Source organism: Balaenoptera physalus, assembly GCF_965194825.1.
Source record: "Balaenoptera physalus genome assembly, chromosome: 15".
NCBI lineage: Eukaryota > Metazoa > Chordata > Mammalia > Artiodactyla > Balaenopteridae > Balaenoptera > Balaenoptera physalus.
Window position 1 is genome coordinate 54,717,628 of NC_138894.1, and position 13,612 is coordinate 54,731,239.

At 35.5% G+C, this 13,612-nt stretch overlaps 1 long non-coding RNA gene across 1 annotated transcript in view; it reads right to left on the minus strand.

Annotated features, from left to right (window-relative positions):
* Positions 1 to 13,612, minus strand: part of LOC309643557 — a 295,925-nt gene that overhangs the window by 263,734 nt on the left and 18,579 nt on the right. The window lies entirely within an intron of this gene.

The following is a 13,612-nucleotide window of genomic DNA, read 5'->3' on the forward strand; positions in this document are numbered from 1 at the left end:
TTCCATGCAAATGGAAATCAAAAGAAAGCTGGAGTAGTAATACTCATATCAGACAAAATAGACTTTAAAATAAAAATGATTACAAGAGACAAAGAAGGACACTACGTAATGATCAAGGGATCGATCCAAGAGGAAGATATAACAATTGTAAATATCTATGCACCCAGCATAGGAGTACCTCAATACATAAGGCAAATACTAACAGCCATAAAAGGGGAAATCGACAGCAACACAATCATAGTAGGTGACTTTAACACTCCACTTTCACCAATAGATAGATCATCCAAAATGAAAATAAATAAGGAAACACAAGCTTTAAATGATACATTAAACAAGATGGACTGAATTGATATTTATAGGACATTCTATCCAAACACAACAGAATACATTTTCTTCTCAAGTGCTCAAGGAACATTCTCCAGGATAGATATCTTGGGTGACAATCAAGCCTTGGTAAACTTAAGAAAATTGAAAAGATATCAAGTACCTTTTCCAACAATGCTATGAGACTAGATATGAACTACAGGAAAAAATTGGTAAAAAATACAAACACATGGAGGCTATACATTACACTACTTAATAACCAAGAGATCACTGAAGAAATCAAAGACGAAATAAAAAGTACCTAGAAACAAATGACAATGAAAACACGACGGCCCAAAACCTATGGGATGCAGCAAAAGCAGTTCTAAGAGGGAAGTTTACAGCAATGCAATCCTACCTTAAGAAACAAGAAAGATCTCAAATAAACAACCTAACCTTACACCTAAAGCAATTAGAGAAAGAAGAACAAAAAAACCCCAAAGTTAGCAGAAGGAAAGGAATCATAGAGATCAGACCAGAAATAAATAAAAAAGAAATGAAGGAAGCAGTAGCAAAGATCAATAAAACTAAAAGCTGGTTCTTTGAGAAGATAAGCAAAATGGATAAACCGTTAGCCAGGCTCATCAAGAAAAAAGGGAGAAGACTCAAATCAATAGAACTAGAAATGAAAAAGGAGATGTAACAACTGACACTGCAGAAATACAAAGGAACATGAGAGATTACTACAAGCAACTATATGCCAATAAAATGGACAACCTGGAAGAAATGGACAAATTCTTAGAAAAGCACGAACTTCTGAGACTGAACCAGGAAGAAATATAAAATATAAACAGACCAATCCCAAGCACTGAGATTGAAACTGTGATTAAAAATCTTCCAACAAACAAAAGCCCAGGACCAGATGCCTTCACAGGCAAATTCTATCAAATATTTAGACAGGAGTTAACACCTATCCTCCTCAAACTCTTCCAAAATATAGCAGAAGGAGGAACACTCCCAAACTCATTCTGTGAGGCCACCATCACTCTGATACCAAACCCAGACAAAGATGTCACAAAGAAAGAAAACTACAGGCCAGTATCAGTGATGAACATAGATGCAAAAATCCTCAACAAAATACTAACAAACAGAATCCAACAGCAAATTAAAAAGATCATACACCATGATCAAGTGGGGTTTATCCCAGGAATGCAAGGATCCTTCAATATACACAAATCAATCATTGTGATACACCATATTAACAAATTGAAGAATAAAAACCATATGATCATCTCAATAGATGCAGAAAAAGCTTTCAAGAAAATTCAACACCCATTTATGTAAAAACCCTCCAGAGAGTAGGCATAGAGGGAACTTACCTCAACATAATAAAGGCCATATATGACAAACCCACAGCCAACATCGTCCTCAATGGTGAAAAACTGAAACCATTTCCACTAAGATCAGGAACAAGACAAGGTTGCCCACTCTCACCACTATTATTCAACATTGTTTTGGAAGTTTTAGCCACAGCAATCAGAGAAGAGAAAGAAATAAAAGAAATCCAAATCAGAAAAGAAGAAGTAAAGCTGTCACTGTTTGCAGATGACATGATACTATACATAGAGAATCCTAAAGATGCTACCAGAAAACTACTAGAACTAATCAATGAATTTGGTAAAGTAGCAGGATAAAAAATTAATGCACAGAAATCTCTTGCATTCCTATACACTAATGATGAAAAATCTGAAAGAGAAATTAAGGAAACACTCCCATTTACCACTGCAACAAAAAGAATAAAATATCTAGGAATAAACGTACCTAAGGAGACAAAAGACCTGTATGCAGAAAACTATAAGACACTGATGAAAGAAATTTAAGGTGATACAAATAGATGGAGAGATATACCATGTTCTTGGATTGGAAGAATCAACATTGTGAAAATGACTCTACTACCCAAAGCAATCTACAGATTCAGTGCAATCCCTATCAAACTACCACTGGCATTTTTCACAGAACTAGAACAAAAAATTTCACAATTTGTATGGAAACACAAAAGACCCCAAATAGCCAAAGCAATCTTGAGAAAGAAAAACGGAGCTGGAGGAATCAGGCTCCCTGACTTCAGACTATACTACAAAGCCACAGTAATCACGACAGTATGGTACTGGCACAAAAACAGAAGAATAGATCAATGGAACAGGATAGAAAGCCCAGAGATAAACCCATGCACATATGGTCACCTTATGTTTGATGAGGCAAGAATATACAATGGAGAAAAGACAGCCTGTTCAATAAGTGGTGCTGGGAAAACTGGATAGCTACATGGAAAAGAATGAAATTAGAACACCCCCTAACACCATATGCAAAAATAAACTCAAAATAGATTAAAGACCTAAATGTAAGGCCAGCCACTATAAAACTCTTAGAGGAAAATATAGGAAGAACACTCTTTGACATAAATCACAGCAAGATCTTTTTTGATCCACCTCCTAGAGTAATGGAAATAAAAACAAAAATAAACAAATGGGACCTAATGAAACTTAAAAGTTTTTGCACAGCAAAGGAAACCATAAACAAGACGAAAAGACAACCCTCAGAATGGGAGGAAATATTTGCAAATGAAGCAACTTGATGAAGGATTAATCTCCAAAATTTACAAGCAGCTCATGCAACTCAATATTAATAAAACAAACAACTCAATCCAAAAATGGGCAGAAGACCTAAATAGACATTTCTCCAAAGAAGATATACAGATTTTCCTCAGTAAAACTCCTTACAGTGTTCCCTCTCCTCCCTGTCTCTATTTTCCAATCTCTAATTCTCTCCTCAAATTACTCATCCTGAGCTTCTGTCTCTACCTCTTCCATGAAATTGTTCTTTTTAAAGATATTAATGACAAATGAAGCTATTCTTAATTTCTCTTTTCCCATAATCCACACATTTGAACCATTTGAAAATCAGTGGACTCTAACTCCAGAACGTTACTGAAATCCCTCCAATTTTCTCCATCTGTACCACAACCACCCTGGTCAAAATGATCATTATGTTTTCCTTGGAATCTTCCCAGTCTCCTCTTTGATCGCCCTTCTATTCTTCTCTCTTCCCTAACAGCAGACAAAATAAAATATTAATTAAGTCATATCCCTCCCCTGCTTCTAATCCTTCAGTAGCTTTATTTTGCACCTTAATAAAGTCTAAATTACCTATTATGTCTTATGGGGCCTTATATTATCTTGTTCCTGTCTATGTTTTGGCCTGTAATTAAATCAAAATATCTTCTGTTTATTACGCTCTAGCCACAGAAGTTTCCCTTGGTATTCCTTGCAACACCAAGTTCATTCCTACCTTAGGCCTCTGAACTGGTATTACTCTGTGTATGCCTCATTCCTCATAGCAAGGGTGGCGACCAGGGCAATTGTCCAATTGCCCTACCCAAAGGATGTACCTGGAACTGTTTAGATAAAACATTGTACTGGGAAAGGCAAAATTATGAAGATAGACAGATGATAGATAATAGATAGATAGATATGTAGATAGATAAGACAGATTTGTGATTGTGCTACCATTTCAGTCACCTCGAGTCCTGAAAAACAATACTTTAACCCTATGGGCTCTATTGTGAATAGAAATTTAAGACCATGGTAGCAGATTGGGGAGGAAAACATTTTAACAAGGATTTTTCTCCAGAGTCTCTAAACCAAGATCTGTATTACTAGTGGGTGAACAAATACTTTCTCTTACATAGGACAGATAGAAGTGAATGAAAAAGGGACCTTGAGCCTCCCCTGTCTGCTTTCTTTTCTCCTTCTCTACTACTTTCTTCTCCTTTGGAACAGGTATTCAGTCTCCCCACTCTCTTAGCTTTATAATTCCAACCTCCATCTCTCTACAATACCACCATACACTTTGGGAAATCTGTGATGTAAAAATCAATATTTTTATTGATACTCACTGAGATAGGAATGTTACCTCTGCAAGGTATTTATATTCTAAAAATATTTGATATTAAATTCTGGTATCATACATTTTCCCATATAATTAAAGGTATTTTAAAAAATATTTTAAAAGGGAAAGTAACTGGGCCAGAGGCCAGGCAAAAAGAGGAATATGGTGATAACACTATTTTATAAAACTGAAACCACCCTCTGACAAGCTTGGCCCTAACTACAAAATGCTTTCTTTTTTCCCATTAATATTATGGTGAGAATCTGATTTTCCCCTCCTCTTTCTTCCCCTATTCTTAATTCTTTTCGTTCACTGGTATTCTCTCTGTCGCGGTTTTATTTCAGGCCTTAGTCAAGGCCCACTAGAGTTACAGCAATAGCTCCAATTTTTGCTCTACCCTATCTTTTACATTGTGGTCAGGAAACCTTTTCAAAAAACAAAGAAACAAAGAAACAAAAAACTATGTGGGAGGCACTTCGGAAATATGGAATATTCAAAATATCAGCTCACTAACCTACTCAAAGTCCTTCAGTGTCCTCCCATAATCTTCAGATTAAAATGTAAACCTTTTAAATCCATCTGACCGTGGTTCCCTCAAGAGTTTTTTCTCCTGACATGCCCCAAGTACTTAAAGCTCCAGACTAAGAAAATCATGTTTCCCCCCCCAAATCAAATCTCCCAGGTCTCCAAGTCAAACACACAAGTGAATAATTCTTTATAAAAGGTCATTAGGAGGGAATAAGATCTGAAGGCAGTAGGACAGCTTGAAGCAAGAACCTGTTTCCCATGCAAAGATAAGCTGGAATGAACTTCCCAGAGAAGATGAAGCACACTGAAGAAAATAAACCATCTATTAGGACACATAGCTTCTAGTAATCATATTTACACATGTCATATGAGAGTGAGTTGTATGTTTCCTGCTCTAACAGAATGATTTGACAAGAGATGTTTTAAATAATCTAAATGTACATGGATTATCCTGGACCTACAACACTGCAATAATTCAGTTAGGGTGTGACAATTTTAACACAGTTAGACTAAAGGTAAATTTAGAGACAACAGTGCTGACCTTTATGAAGAGTAAAACACTGAAAAAATGATGCTATAGAATCACAACCCCCTTATCCAAATGATTTGAAGTGACTTCACTACTACTCCTCTGACTAAATAGCTTCTTTAACATAACAAGTAGATTAACACAATTAGTACTCAAATTTATATCACTGGTCCCCGAGTATATAGAAGCATAAAAAAATTACAGAAATATCTTCCCAACTTAAGTAGTAACCACACAGCTCAAGAGTAGAGATGATGATAGATGATTCATTAAATAATTAAATTTGTATTGTCTAAAACACGAAGCCAAAGACAAGAGAATGCTTAAGTATCTATTACATGTAAGTAATTTTAAATACTTTTATCATTTAATTTTGACATTAAACCTATATTATAGGTACTATCACCACCATTTTACAAAGGAGGAAATTGAGACTAATGGAGTTTAAATAACTTTCCAAGGAAACATGGATGGTAAGCAGGAGAACTTGTGACTCAAGCCCAGAATTGCTATTCCTAATCCCCAAATGCAGATAATAATAAATATCTTACAGAGTTTCTGTGATTATTAAATTAGATAGTATATTAAAACTGTCCATCATAACGTCCAGTTCACATTAAATGTTAAGGGAAAGGATCCTTCCTGCCTAGTTATAAGGAACTACTCCGTAGGCCAAGTATTTCAACAACTTTATAACAATAATCTTGGCAAATTCATAAATATTATAGACTTTTACTCAAATTCTCTAACCTTGGGGTTGTAAATTTCAACTCCTCTTAGTGTCAGGTCAATAACAGCAATTGGCTGGCTTATAGGACTTGTGTAGAATCGGGAAGTGCATGCCACAGGTATAGGTATTAAATTCAAAACAAAACAAAACACCCCAGCTGTTCAAGCATGAAAGCATTCTCTGACATACTAAGCTCAGGGGCCAACAGTCTGAGAACCTGACCTACTTGCTGAGGGCAAAACCAGACAGACCCCTGTTAGCTTGGCCTAGAATCCAGCATCAGAGAGCTGATATGACATCCATATCTCTTTCATCCTAAAAGTTAACCTCACCTGGTGCAGACAAAAGTGCCCATAACCTCCAGCACGTAGCCATAATAATATTTTCCTAATTTCCCAATGTTTGCCATCCCTCAGTCAAGACTGATGGACCAAAGATAACACCTAATTTAGGATCAGAACATTATTTCCCTAGTTGAGAACCGATCAGTTTCCTTCCCTTGAAAATTTGAACTGAATGATGAGACTGCAGTTGGTCTTTCTTAAGCATTCAAGCAGAATGACAATGTGGAGTTTGGACTTGAGCTTTTGTAAAGGCATTCCAAATTCACAAGGAAGAGAAATATATGGGAAAGCAAAAACTACAAGTAAGTAGAAGGAGCTGACTGGGTGAGAGGTGAGCAGAAAAGAGAAGACTCAGATTAGAGGGATGAGAGTGAGAGTGAGAGTGAGAGAGAGAGAGAGTGAGAGAGAGAGAGAGAGAGAGAGAGAGAGAGAGAGACCCAAACACCATGTAGCTTCTCAGAATTAGAGAGGTAACTCTGGCCTCTGGCTCCCATCCTTCTGGGTCTGATTTCCTTGAGCCTTCCTGTATAGTAGCACCCAAATTACATTTCCATGACGTCCACAACTTTACAATACACCACCCATTTTATGTGAATGTATTTGAGTGTATTTTTACATCTTGGAGCCTAAGAGTACTTGGTAAACACATCATCGATTCTTCCATTAGATGCACTTTTGCTAAATTCTTACATTACAAGGTCTGTAAATTTCCTCCTCTCAGAAATGTTCATTACATATATGTCAATGCTTAGGATTTCTCACCATTTTGTAAATTTCCAAAATTTCTATGTAATCCTGAGACAAGAAACTGGGGATTGATGGATAGGCTACAAAGATTATCTCTGGAGGGCCAAGGGTACATCTAGAGATGTATAATTGTTTCATTTTTATAGATATTCCAAAAATTCTTTCTAAAAGCACTGGCACCACTGAGCAATGTAACACTATAACAGTTTTATTACAACATTGTTGGTATTGAGAATGCTCTTTTGATTTCATGAGAATATTAACATACAATAAAGTGCAAACAAAAAAGTGCTACTGCTGGTTTTTTGGTATGGTAGCAATAACAAGAATGAGAAAGGTTTAACTTGGATACTCCTGGAAGAGGAGATTCGAGTGTTTTTAAAGAGGACAGCATGATATAGAGAAAAAAAAAACAACACACTGGAATATAAAGAAAAATACCCAGTTTCTGATATTAGTCTTGATATAAGTAAGTTATTTGGAAAAGACACCTTTTTTGCTTTATACATTGGTGATATCATTTATAAAACAAGAATTAACAAATATATATGGTTTTGCTATTTATTTGGACTTGTCTAAGTTATTTGATTTGAGATGAATTTAAAACACTCCCTGATCTAGAGATACAACATTCAGACCAAATTTTCTGATAATAGTAACCAGAAGATCTTTAAAAAAAAATTAAATCTATTTGAAATTATCAGAGCTATGAAAGTGCTGCAGAATTACTTGGCGAAGTTCTAGAGAGAAAAAATAATTCCAAAGAAGTGAGAGAAATTTGAGGAGTTATTATTCCTTTAGAGATGTATGTCAATCTAGAAGAGATTCTTGAGAGACTGAGAAACTGAACATTCTGAGAGACTCACTGGCTGGGAGACAAACACTGGAGTTTGGAGCCTACCAAGGTGAGAAAAGGAGCAGGTAAGTCCCCTAGGCTGTCATCTAGAATCACAAAATATTATACCCTAGATATGAGGGTGAATCAGAAATAGAATTGTTATCCAAGGGACCAAAGCCCCATTCTTTTTTTCCAGTTTTATTGAGATATAATTGACATACAACACTGTGAAAGCTTAAGGTGTACAACGTGATGCTTTAATATACTTACATAGTACAAAATGATTACCATAGTAGGATCAATTAACACCTTTATTACCTCACATAATTACTATTTTTTTGTGGTGGGAACATTTAAGCTTTATTCTCGTAACAACTTTCAACTATATAGTATGGTATTATAAACTATAGTCACCATGCTGTATGTTAGATCCCCAGAATTTACTCATCTTGTAACTGGAAGTTTATAGACTTTAACCCATATCTTCCATTTCCCCTATCCCCAGGTCCTGGCAACCTCCATTCTACTCTGTTTCTATGAGTTAGGCTTTTATAAATTCTGCATATAAGATCACAAAGTGTTTATCTTTCACTGTCTGATTTATTTCACTTAGTATAATGTCCTCAAGGTCTATCCATGTTGTCACAAATGTCAGGATTCCCTTTTCTCATGGCAAAATAATATTACACGTCATATTCATATACATATAGTGTCTTTTTCCATTCATCCATAAATGGACCCTTAGGTTGTTTCCATATCTTGGCTATTGTGAACAATGCTACAATAACCTTTGGAGTGCAGATATCCCTTTGAGATCCTGATTTCATTTTATTTGGATATATACCCAGAAGTGGGATGACTAAATCATATCCTAGCTCTATTTCTAATTTTTTGAGGAAACTCCATACTGTTTTCCAAGTTACCTATACCAATTCACACTCCCAACAATAGTGCACAAGGGCCCCCTTTTTTCCACACCCTCACCAGCACTTATCATCTCTTGTCATCTCTTGTCTTTTTGTTAATAGCCATTCTAACAGATGTGAGGTGGTATTTCATAGTGGTTCTGATTTGCAATTTCCTGATAATTAGTAGTGTTGAGCATCTTTTCATGTACCTGTTGGTTATTTGTATTTCTTCTTTGGAAAAATGTCTATTTAGGCCTTCTGCCCAGTTTTTAATCTGAATATTTCTGTTTGTTTGCTATTGAGATGTTTTTTGATATTAACCCCTTATCGGATAAATGGTTGTCACATGTTTTCTCCCATTCTGTAGGTTGTCTTTTCATTTTGTTGATTGTATCTTTTGCTATACAGAAGATTTTATGTTTGATGTAGTCCCACTTAATTATTTTTGCTTTTTTTGCTATGTTTTTGGTATCATATCCAAAAACTCGTTACCAAGACCAATGTCAAGGAGCTTCTTTTCTGTGTTTTCTTCCAGGACTTTCATGGTTTCAGGTCTTATGTTTAAGTCTATAATCAATTTTGAGTTAATTTTTGTGAGTGGTGTAAGATAGGAGTCCAATTTAATTATTCTGCAAGTGATTATCCAGGTTTTCCAACAACTGTTATTGAAGAGGCTATCCTTTCCACATTGAGTATTCTTGACTCCCTTGTCAAATATTTATTTCTGGGCTCTCAGTTCTGTTCCATTAGTCTATGTTTTCCATTAGTCTAGGTTTTATCCTCTAAGATCAGAAGATAAAACCTAGAAAGCAAAAAGAAAAATAGATGAAGAGAGAATTTATGTAATAAAGAAGGGTAATTGAGCTAATTGCTCTATATTATCTTTAAGTGGAGTAGCAAGTGTAAATTGGAAAGGATGGTAACAGAAGAAATATTGGAAGAGATCATAGCTGGTAATTTTCCAAAACTGATGAAAGATATCCAACCATATATTCAAGAATTGCTACAAAGAAAATCACAACTACATGCAAAAGTGTAAATGTGCTTGAAAAAAGACACAAAAAGAAAATCTTAAGAGTACCATATTTCAAACAAAAGGAGAAAGTACATACTACCTTCAGTAACTTAGTAAGACTGATTGCTAACCTCTCAATGCAACAATGAAACACTGTCTTCTGTCTTGGAAGACAATGGAATATCTTCAAATTTTGGAGGTGGATGAGGGACTGGCTAAAAGTCTTTATCCAGTCATATTTTCTTCAGAAGTGACAATAAAAGAAAGATATTTTACACACACACACACACACACACACACGTGGGATTTATCATAACCAGACCTGCATTTAAGGAAGTACTAAACATATACGTTAAGCATAAGGAAAAATATCCCAAATTCTAGCTATAAGATGGATGACAGAATGACCCCCCAAAATTAAAATACTTTTTGCAGAAAAATAACAATATCTTGTATAGCCTAAAATATATGTGTAATTAAAATACACACAGCAAACATGCTTAGGACTGATGCTAACACTATGAAGAATGCAATTTTGTACAGGAAGGTCACTGCCCTCATGGGTATGGATGGACAAGAGAAAACAATACATATTATGCTATATCTTGAATCAAAGTATTTGTAAATTTGAAAGCACTTGCCTTGATACACAAATGTGGAAATTAAAAGTCTGAATCAGGCATTTACAGTTACATTTTTCATTTCTGGGGGAAAGAATATCAAAGGGTCTCCTAAGATGTCTCATAGACCCAGGGGAGTTTATTATTTCCCAAGTCAGTCTTACATGCTCAGAAGCTTGATTTTTGTTAGTAAAATGACAACAGATTTGTCTCTCAAGGGAAAACTTCTATTTACCAAGATCATACGAATAATGTATTAGTTCATAAAGCCAAACTATTAAATGTTATGCATATATCTCATAATATTCAAAATATTAACACCCACATGACAATCCTGTATTCTTCATATGTGTTATTTTGTTATAAGAATTATCACCAAAAATGGGAGACAGTTTTCAAAATAATCAGACTAGTTTCACTGTATACATACCTATTTAGAATAAGACTACTTTTCAGAATCAGGCTTGTTCACAACCATCTCATAAAATGGAGTCTTTGTCAAAGGGTCCTATCACTCCCAGTACATTAGCTGAGGCCACTAACAATATACTTTTTAGTCAGTCCATCCACTGATGCTAAATGATCACGGGTCATTTCCCTCCCTGACTTATTTCTGTATTTGAATAACTTAATATACTCAAGTTGACATTGGGCTTATTATGTTTCTTAAGGCAATATGCATATGTCCATTTTATTTTCAGTTGATTTTACATTTTAAATTACAGAGAATACTCATATTTCTCTTATTTCTAACATTTTTGATAGCTTCATCTATACACTGACAACAGAAAAATTACTGCTCTTCCTAAGTAAAATAACTAAAAGTATATCAAACATACAGGCAAGTGTGTTATCCAAATTGTCTCTGTTGGTTACTGTTGCTCTAAAAAAATCTAATGAAAGTTTTAACACTGCTTTTTTAACTTACCTGGTGAACAATGACATTTTTTACACCATTTGCAGCCTCATAAGGACTGACTGAAAGGTGGCATAGAATGTATAAATGGCTCTCTTTGACATGTTATAAAAACGGACAATCAGTTAAAGCTTGTGGGGTGGGGCAGTAATATACAAAGCTAGACATATGTCTAAAATGTACTCAAAAATATGAACATCAACGAAAGTTTCTGGACCAGAGAATTAAGGAGAATCTAGATAATTTGAAATTAATAGGAATATATGACAGCAGTTCTATCTGGACCAGAAGATTGGTTAAATGTAACTAGATGGAGAGAAGGTCCTTGTATATATCATAGTCCTAAAACTCTAAATAAATTGTTAGAAGCAGATAATACACATGGTAGGTAGGTATGACTAAACAGGTAGGAAGACATAAATGAATGGCATTGGAACACTGTGAATTTAAGACTTTCTATTCTAGAAATCTTGGGAGAATGTTCTATTTTTGTATTACTGACTGAGGCACTTACCAATGACTGAGTTATAACTGTAAGCTGATATCTCTGCTTGAGCAAGTTATTTCAAGGGAATGCCTTATTAGAGAGGATGAAGCTTCCCTAGACAAGAAGTAAAATTCAATCATTTTATTTTTTTTAACATCTTTATTGGAGTATAATTGCTTTAAAATGTCGTGTTAGTTTCTGTTTTAACAAAGTGAATCAGCTATATGCATACATATATTCCCATATCCCCTCCCTCTTGTGTCTCCCTCCCACCCTCCCTATCCCACCCCTCTAGGTGGTCACAAAGCACCAAGCTGATCTTCCTGTGCTTTGCAGCTGCTTCGCACTAGCTATCTATTTTACATTTCGTAGTGCATATGTGTCCATGCCACTCTCACTTCATCCCAGCTTACCCTTCACCCTCCCCGTGTCCTCAAATCCATTGTCTACATCTGTGTCTTTATTCCTGTCCTGCCCCTAGGTTCTTCAGAACTTTTTTTTTTTTTTTTAGATTCCATATACATGTGTTAGCATACGATATTTCTTTTTCTCTTTCTGACTTACTTCACTCTGTATGACAGACTCTAGGTCCATCCACCTCACTACAAATAACTCAATTTCGTTTCTTTTTATGGATGAGTAATACTCCATTGTATATAAGTACCATATCTTCTTTATCCGTTCATCTGTCAATGGGACAATTAGGTTACTTCCATATTCTGGCTATTGTAAACAGTGCTGCAATGAACACTGTGGTACATGATTCTTTTTGAATTATGGTTTTCTCAGGGTATGGGATTGCTGGGTTGTATGGTAGTTCTATTTTTAGTTTTTTAAGGAACCTCCATACTGTTCTCCATAGTGGCTGTATCCATTTACATTCCCACCAACAGTGCAAGAGGGTTCCCTATTCTCCACACCCTCTCCAGCATTTATTCTTTGTAGATTTTTTGACAATGGCCATTCTGACCTGTGTGGTGATACCTCATTGTAGTTCTGATTTACATTTCTCTAATGATTAGTGATGTTGAGCTTCCTTTCATATGTTTGTTGGCAATCTGTGTATCTTCTTTGGAGAAATGTCTATTTAGGTCTTCTGCCCATTTTTGGATATGGTGGCTGTCTTTTTGATATTGAGGTGCATGAGCTGATAGTATATTTTAGAGATTAATCCTTTGTCAGTTGCTTCATTTGCAAATATTTTCTCCCATTGTGAAAGTTGCCCTTCCGTCTTGTTTATGGTTTCCTTTGCTGTGCAAAAGCTTTTAAGTTTCATTAGGTCCCATTTGTTTATTTGTGTTCTTATTTCCCTTTCTTTAGGAGGTGGGTCAAAAAGGATCTTGCTGTGATTTAAGTCAAAGAGTGTTCTGCCTATGTTTTCCTCTAAGAGTTTCATAGTATCTGGCCTTACATTTAGATCTATAATCCATTTTGAGTTTATTTTTGTGTATGGTGTTAGGGAGTGTTCTAATTTCATTCTTTTCCATGTAGCTGTCCAGTTTTCCCAGCACCACTTATTGAAGAGGCTGTCTTTTCTCCATTGTATATTCTTGCCTCCTTTATCAAAGATAAGGTGACCATATGTGGGTGGATTTATCTCTGGGCTTTCTATCCTGCTCCACTGATTTACAATCCCCTCTCCTTGTGCACCCCGAAACAATAGTCTCTTGACTCTTAGGCAGTTCCAGACTTTTTCCTG